Source organism: Trachinotus anak, unplaced genomic scaffold, assembly GCF_046630095.1.
Source record: "Trachinotus anak isolate AG129_WGS33_773 ecotype Australia unplaced genomic scaffold, CSIRO_AGI_Tana_v1 ptg000021l, whole genome shotgun sequence".
Classification (NCBI taxonomy): Eukaryota; Metazoa; Chordata; class Actinopteri; order Carangiformes; family Carangidae; genus Trachinotus; species Trachinotus anak.
Genome location: NW_027273872.1, coordinates 7255284 through 7263714, shown reverse-complemented (window position 1 = coordinate 7263714; position 8431 = coordinate 7255284).

The following is an 8431-nucleotide window of genomic DNA, read 5'->3' as shown; positions in this document are numbered from 1 at the left end:
TGATGAATCTCGATGTGTTCCAGAGAGCCAGGAAGCAGAGATCTCTCCTCTCCCTCTGGTTCAGAAATGGTGCCAGAGCTGAACTGTAATGGCCTCCTGTTTGCCTGTCACTGGAGGAGAGAGAGGAAGTTGAATGAGTGGAATTAGATTGCATTTCCCATCCCCTTCGTTGTTATTTTTGGTCAAATAACACATTGCTCTTCCACTCACAAGCAGGAGCAAAAAGCAGTTGGTGTGTAATCAATCCTTTTGGAAGGGGGGGGGGGGGGGCTCGTTCTGTGCCTGCCGCTGTGCACAAAATGGAATAAATGTGACATTAGGGACGCGGGTATCATTACCTTGATGAATTACGGAAAGTATAACGATTATGGAAATTGTCATCGACTGATCATTCGTCTCAATTTATTGCAGCTCAGTGCCACTGTGGCCCAGCAGACTGAAATGTTATCATGTCAATAGTACTATGGGCTGTTATCAGTGCTTGCTTTTTGCTCTCACAATGGCCAAGCACTGTAGGTCTGTTGTACGCCATCCATCGCAATCCAGAGCTAAACGGCGGACCCCCTTGGTAGTTGGTGAGGTGAAAGGGGAAACAGATTGAAAAACTGACCGTTCATAGACTGGGAGGATAATGTACATCTGTCAATGATCGTGTTGATTTCAAGTGTGTAATTTATGGACAGAAGGCACAAAGCCTGTATTCAAAAACTGAGTCTTCAGGACTTCAGTAACTTTGTGATGTCACAACAAAACAGTCACCGCCCTCAGCTGTACCCCCAGAGTCCAGCCTTGTGGGATTTGGTTAAACTGCAGTGTGTAACTAAAATCTGCTATAATTTTATTTGATCACTCAGAAAATGGTCAGCCAATCAGAGGAGAAGCTCAGAGCCTTTCTTCTGATTGGCTGAACGACTTGTTGTTGCCAGAGCTCCAGGGAGAATCCTGAGAGAGGAGCGAGCTGTAAAACTACACACCACAACTACACCTTCATATGGATGATAAAACTTAAAATAAAACCTGGGACCTTTAAAATCTCTCTCTCCACCACTGCTGCCAGTCCTAGATATATTTTTTCATGTGGTAAAACCCATGGCATAAAAACAGCTCAATGTTGTGTTGTTGTTTTTTTTTTGTTTTGTTTTTTTTGTTTGTTTTTTTACAACAAAAGAACAATGATTATCTGTCCCTGTTTAGCAGTTATTAATATGAACTGTTCGACCTACAGCATATGGAAAAATTAAAAATCAATCACCAAATTACAATGTCAATACTAAACTACAAATTACACACATAATATTAACAATGCTGTTATGGTAATTATGTCTTTGAAGGCAGAGCAGCTGTATTATATCAGCATGCAGCAACACACTGAAGTGTGTCCCAAAGAGATCCCTGGAAAGATATTGCTCTGTGCTCGCCGTCAACAATATCAGGCCACCTCAGGGAGCTTGTTAATGCTCTGCATGTTTGCAAGTATTATCATAACGCACCTACAATAAAAAGAGAGAGACATTTAGGCCCTTTTACTCACGTGACACATCATATTCCCCTTGTTGAGAATATATATGAATATGATTAAACCCTTGACATTCATAATTTGCAGTGCAGTGGTGAAATTGGTAAGCCTCTGAGACAATAAATCATAGTTATGTCAACTGCGCTCATTAGACTTCAATTTATGAAAATTGTGCAGGATATGAAGATTTGCAAAGGTCCAGACTCAATGAAAGCCTGTGATAGAGCCCCTCTGGAGAGTTTTCTAATCGCTGCAGCAGGAATATGGCCCCGTAATGGAGGACATATCTCTTCATTAGCCCTGTGTTGGAGTACAGTAGCGTTCACTCAGGCTTTGATAAACGCAGTGCTGTTTTCTTACCCTGGCACTTTTAGCACACAAAAGTTGCCTACGTTTAACCAAGTCCTCTCGGAGTGATGTTATTGCTTATTGCTCTAAGTGCAATAACCAGCGAGGGAGAGCATAATGGTGTGCTTAGCTAACATTAGATCAGAATCACTTTTACTTGCACTGCACTAGGAATTTGGCAGTGCAGCTGCTGTTTAGGTAAAATAGGATTTTATTACACGATGGTCTGTTTAAACTTTAATTTAATTTAATTGATAAATTTCTTCCACTATAATACAAACTATTTCAGAGACTGGAAAAAATGCAGTACAGAAGCTGTTTGGTCATACTTCAAACCAGTGAAATTGCACGAGGTCGTAATGTGGTACTGGTGCTCACCTGTGTGTTGTCTTACTGGCATCACATTTGTTTTGCACCATGATAGTTACAGGCTAATCTCCCATAGGCCCATCTCATTCTTCAGCTCATTAAGGAACTGTTCAGAAATTATTAGGGCGAAGGGAGGTTCAGAGAGGGGAGAGGATTATTTATTTGTTCTTTTTGCTGAAGGGAAGGCAGTCTACATTTTTTTTAAGGGATTGTGGAGGGGTCTCTGGGGATTGACGGTGTCTTACTAGAGAGCCTGACGTTTCTCACAGACCTTTATTCTGCATCTTAAAAACCAAGTCTGAAAAAACATGAATGCCTTTCATATAGTGACAGCTCTTGATTCAGTTCAAATTTAAAACAAAACATCCAAAAATGTGAAAATATATGTGAAAACATATCCATCAACGTAATCAGGTTCAAATTAGGCAAAGCCATCTTAAATTCTTAGTGCACTTTCAGTCATTAATGGCAAAAAATCCTAGTAATTTTCATACAGTCCCTAACAGACTGTGAGTACAGTGTTTCCTGACTAATGCAATGGATCACAAGGTATGAGACAGAGCTTTCACTATTGGTTAATTGGTTACATGGGCACAGACCCTGGGGGGCGGGGGTGGGTGGGTGAGTGGGTGTGGTGACTGATTCATTCAGTGATTGATTCGTTTAGGGAAATGAATCAATCAGTTATATTCAGAATCTTTAATTCCAATCTATAACTAGTTAGAAGGAGGTTTTATGGAAATGGAAGAAAACATGCAGCCCCAAGTGTTAGAGGCTTTACTTTAAAAAATGACATTGTAGCACCATTTCCAATAATATGTATATATGTATATATAGATAGATAGATATATAGATATAGATAGATAGATAGATAGATATAGCCTCACAAATCACAATTCAAATCACAGAAAGAAAATAGAAAAAACCAAGATTATATCTATCATGCTCAGTTTCTTTCTAAGGAAATAGACAAATGTAAAAACAAACAAACAAACAAACAAAAACTTTAAAAATGAGGATGATTGTTTGAAAGCCCATAATGTTTATCACAAAAGATTTATATTAAAATATCTGAAAATATACTTGTACAGTATCTGTATGGAATATAGAAAGGCCTAAATGTAATTTCTCATTTACTGTGACTCCATGCAATATGTTGCAATCGAACAGACATGTGCTCAACTTATTGCCCATTTCAGCATTGAATGGGACAGGGAGGCATTGGTCTTTAGTCTTGAAATTGACTTGAACTCAGCCAAGATGGGCTTGACACAGCCTCAGGTACAATTCAACAATGGCAGAGTGGAAGTACACTGGGCACAGAGTGCACACAAGGACATGAAGGATCTCACCTGCAGTGCAGAAGTAGGCAGCACACAGTGTCCACCAAGACGGGAGAGTGCTCCGACATATTTTTAGTATCAGCTTTAGTTGTGTAAGAAGTGAAGAAGTACTTGCAGTGAAGAGTGAAGGTTGGTGTTTGATTTTTGTTACAGTCTCATGTACAACAGTTTTTTTTTTTCACTTAAGAACAATTCCATCTTTTCTCTAAGGTTGACAGGTCATGTGACCAGTCTGTGGAAAACTACAGTTTGAGGGGACATGGTGAGGTTTTAATCTACTGTCCTGCATTTGCATTAAACTGGTCCCTTGTGCAATATCTCATGTCATGTGCATCCATCAATGTCCAATGTTCTTCAGGCAACTAACTAACATGCTAGATGTAAAGGCATCTGTAACTTTAAGAAAAAAGAAATTACTTTTTCAAAAATAAATAAATAAAATAAAAAATGTCCTGTAGCCCAACCAATTCTGGAGTTTGAGGCTGATACTGATATCGATATTTGGGAGTTTTAAAAAAAAATCTAATAATGACATAGCTGTCAATAAATTTTTTTTGCACAAAAAATATAACTAAACGATCCTGATATGGATCCTTGTTTTTCTTTTTAACTGTCTGCGAGATACTGAGCAGGAAATTTTACATCTGAAAAATCAACTTGTCAGTTCTCCCTGGTGGCCAAACATTAACGCTAATGTATCTTGACTCTAATCTAATCTTAATTTGTTGGTCCAAGCTCTACAATGTACACATATCATCATTAAAAGTTGCAATATAAGTTGAATCGCACTGACTATTTAGAACAAGCAGTAAAGGCCACCGTGCCTGATCCGACACAGACAAGAGGGCCTCCTACACAAAGTCACGCCTCATCAGCACAGAGGGGGTGATGATAGATGGAGGAGTAGAGTAGCAGCATCTTTCTTGACAGAGGGAGATTCAGTGTCACTCTCTGCTTAAAAGTGTTTGCAGTGATTACGAACTGACAGGCGAGGATGTGTGTCGGTGGCAGTTTACCTGAGCAGCAGTTAACATGTGTCTCACAAGTCAGTAAGTAAACCAGCGGTCCCCGGTGTCACGACTGCTTCAATTTCAGTTTCTAAGTAATGTGATGTAGCTGCAGTCAGAACAGTTAGGCAGAAAAACAAAACAAACAGTCTCTGTTTTTTTTTTTTTTTTTTTCCTCAGCAAATTATTGCGGTAGAGCAGACGGCACAGACTGCACTGCTTTTACCCAGGCTAACCTTCAGAGGCGTCTACTGCAGGTACGAGAAGATTATTTTGATATTAATGATCAGATATTTTGGAAAATTTATTCCAAAATTGGATCTGGTTTCATACACTGGTTTCACATGCTCCCAGTGTTGCCCTGAAGACCATCAGCCAAATGTCTGCTCAAATAGAAACAGAGAAATGACAAAAATGTGAGATTTATGAGGTTGTGCGCTGCTTGCTGAGGAGGAATCAGTGTGTTATCACCATGTCCGCTCCACCATAATTCCACAGATGTAACATTATACTGCATAATCACTGTACCAGCATTGAGTTACTTACTGAAAAAGTAAACAAAACAAGCCCCTGCCTGCTCTGCCACTGTCTCTCAAATTCCTCTTACCCGGAGAGTGAGTGTGTTTTATCTCTGGAGACCGCCCTCGTTACTCAAACTTTTCAAATTAACTGAATGTAGTTCACGGAGTCCCCCAGCACCAGCTTTGATTCGCCACAGGTCTCTTCCCTTTGAGGCTGTCCATCCATCTGAAAAATTTAGAATGACATTGAGCCTGTTTGATATTTCAAAAGTATTTCATTTTACTGTCCCTTTTTAGCCACATATTGAAAAATCTAAACTGCATTTCTGTTAGTTTGAAGTTTAAGGCCTGTCGATTTTCTTTCATTATCAACAAATTCAAAATAAATTGTGAGCAGATTTTTTTTTTTTCCCAGAAAAATTCAAAAGCAGAACTGTGTTTTTGTCAACCAAAAGTAAAAGTGTAAAAAGAGCTTGTTATTTGAGACCGTGTGTATAGGATGTGTGTGTAGTCAAGCTATTTCCAAATCATTAAGGTTCTGCAAAGACAAAATTTTGATGTACCTGGTAGGAGTTTTTTTAATCACCTTTCACCGGCCTGAAAATTGTTTTCCATCTGTCTGGTTTCTCAGGTTTTCTACGTCCCTCTTTCAACTTGGTGGTGCTATAGCGACCCACTACAATCAATAGAAATGTTCAGCAAATGGTCTCAGAAGGAAACCAAGGCCCTCCCATCTCGTTTCAAAGTGTCCTCTGAGATTTGAAAGCTTGGCAGAGGGGCATCCATCTCTGTCCTGCTTTACTGTAGGCGACAGTGAAAGACCTCAGTCCTCTCAATAAATCTGAGACACATTTTACATAAGCTAACACTTCCCTTTTCATTCAAATACTATCACGTTTTTAAATTGCTGATGTCGCATGTCACAAACTTTAAATGTTTACTTTTCCCCCCCTTTTAATCTTATCTTCAGATGTAAAAGGCAGAAAGGTGCTTACCTAAAATCCTCACTGTAAAACTGAGGGTGAAAGCTGTTTTGTCCCTTGGGAAGGGATTCATTTCCACATGAAAAGAGAAGTTCTGTCCAATCCCTTTATACATGTCCATTTAGTTTGCGGAACACAATACTAGACTGAGAAACGGCAATAGCCTTTACAGTGTGAATATAATGCACCGCACATATACAGAGAGCGCATCTATTGTGTCTCTTGCTTTTTAACAGACATGAGACAAGACAAGATGCAGCTCTGAACACATCAGGCTTGCTGTCTGACCCCTTGGGGACAAATTCCTGCATACACAGGAAGAGTAAGAGAGTGTATGCATAATTTGTCTTTGGCTTTTTCATAATGTCCACAGGTCTCTCTGTCCCCATGGTGTGGCCCATCTGTTTTCTCTGCTGATACTATACATGTGTAAAACATAAGGAGCTGAGGAGAGATATGGGCTTTTATTCTTTAATGTATGCTATGCTCTAGGGCTTCAATGGTGAAGTTTCTGGTTCATGTTTTGTGTATTCAGGCACACTCCCTGCGAGCTGTAGGTAGCAAAAGCAGCAAATAATACGGTAGCATGTTCCTGAATTTAATTTCAGTGACTATTCCTGACTTTAATCTGCGAGTCTCAACAAGGCGCAGCACTACAGGATGCATGAATCAAGCACTGCGTGTTCATATACTGATAAAACTGTATCCTGTGAAACTCATTCATCAATCTAAAATTTGTCTGTGGGCCATCTGTTTGATTTTTTTTTTTTTATTTATTTAGTTTTTTATTTATTTTTTTTACATCTCCGTCTCCTTTAAGTTTCAAATTCCTGCAATGCTCTTTTCATCATGCAAAACACAGTTGTTTACTGTATGCACACTCATCACACTGCGCTTTACTCTTTGAGTCTAATCTTTGAATGTTGAAAGTGACTGGCCTCCAATAGAGGGCACAGTTGACTGCATGGACGAGAACTGGGTGTCTGGGAGAAACTACAGCCTTGCCGAAGGTCTCACAAGAAAGGATATCTGAATCAAGGATGGAAACTAAAGATGAATTGTAGTAACATTTTTATGAAAAAGAATGAGCTCTTTTCTTTGGTTCAAGAAAGTGAAGGAACGTTAATCTATCATTAACCCCCCGGTGTACCAAACCTAAGAGAACCTTCATGTTAGAATATGTTGCTTAGTAACTAACGTCCACATACAGTGTCTGAAAAGCCCCCAAGAATATTACAGACGAGGGAGGAAAGTAGTTAAAGTGGAGGGAAGAAGGAGGGGCGGAAGCAGGAGGAGTGTTGGCTTCAGCAGCCTTTACAGAAATTCATCTCCTTTTTTATGTCCTTTATTCCTTTCCTCTCTTCTTGCATGCCCTTGACTGAATGTTGAATGGCAGAGTTGGAGATAGATTGTTGGGCAGTTGCCTTTCATGCAGATAATGCCATTTGATGGAGGCAAGTTTTTGATGTGCTCCGAGTATAATAAAAGAATCAAGCATCGAAGGCCAGGGCTGATTTTGCTTGGAGAAAAGCTGTCCTCAGTGATAACTTCATCACTGCATGTGGTCGGACGTGGGGTAAATTCAGGAAGGGGATTAAAAAAAAAAACTGCCCAGTCAGAGCTGCAGTAGTTGGCCCCCTATTGAGCCAAGGGGCCTGCAGACCATAGCTTGAAGGTCTGTGATCTACCATTGGTATTGTTAGTCTTTCTTTCTTCTCTCTCCCTCAGAACCAAAACGACTCGGCCTCAAAATGCCTTTCTAGTGGGATTAGTGGGCTGTTGCTTTTGTAATTAATGAAACTCTGCTTTCCACGCTCTATCCTCTAAATGCTATCATTTGAAGCCTATCAGATAGAGTCTCGTATGTTTTCTTCAATCACAAAGCTAATTCAAAGAAAATGTGGTTTTGGTTTAAGACCAGGACGGAAAATGGCCGGGAGGCAAATGTACTTTATCTCTGTAACTGGAGCTCATCAAGATGAAGTTTTCACACTTAAAAAAAAAAAAAAAAAATGTGAGGAACATCAATTCTGTCAACTTAAGGCCGACAGAGCCCCTCAAAGCCAGCCCACGCTCTGCTGTATGTTAATGTGGAAGACGTGGGGACACAATCTTAAAATGATATGCATTAGAATAACATTTCTTCAGGCTCTGGGTTGATAGAAGTTAAATTGGACATATTCATTGCATAACCCTGCCGCAGTTGATCAATTCCACAACAGATGGTGGATGGAGCAAAAACAATATGAATCAAGCTTTATTCAGCTGCCGGTCTAGAGGCAACACTTTCATTTGAACACCGAGTCGTTTCAGGCCTCCTTGTTTATCTAACAGTTTAATTAAC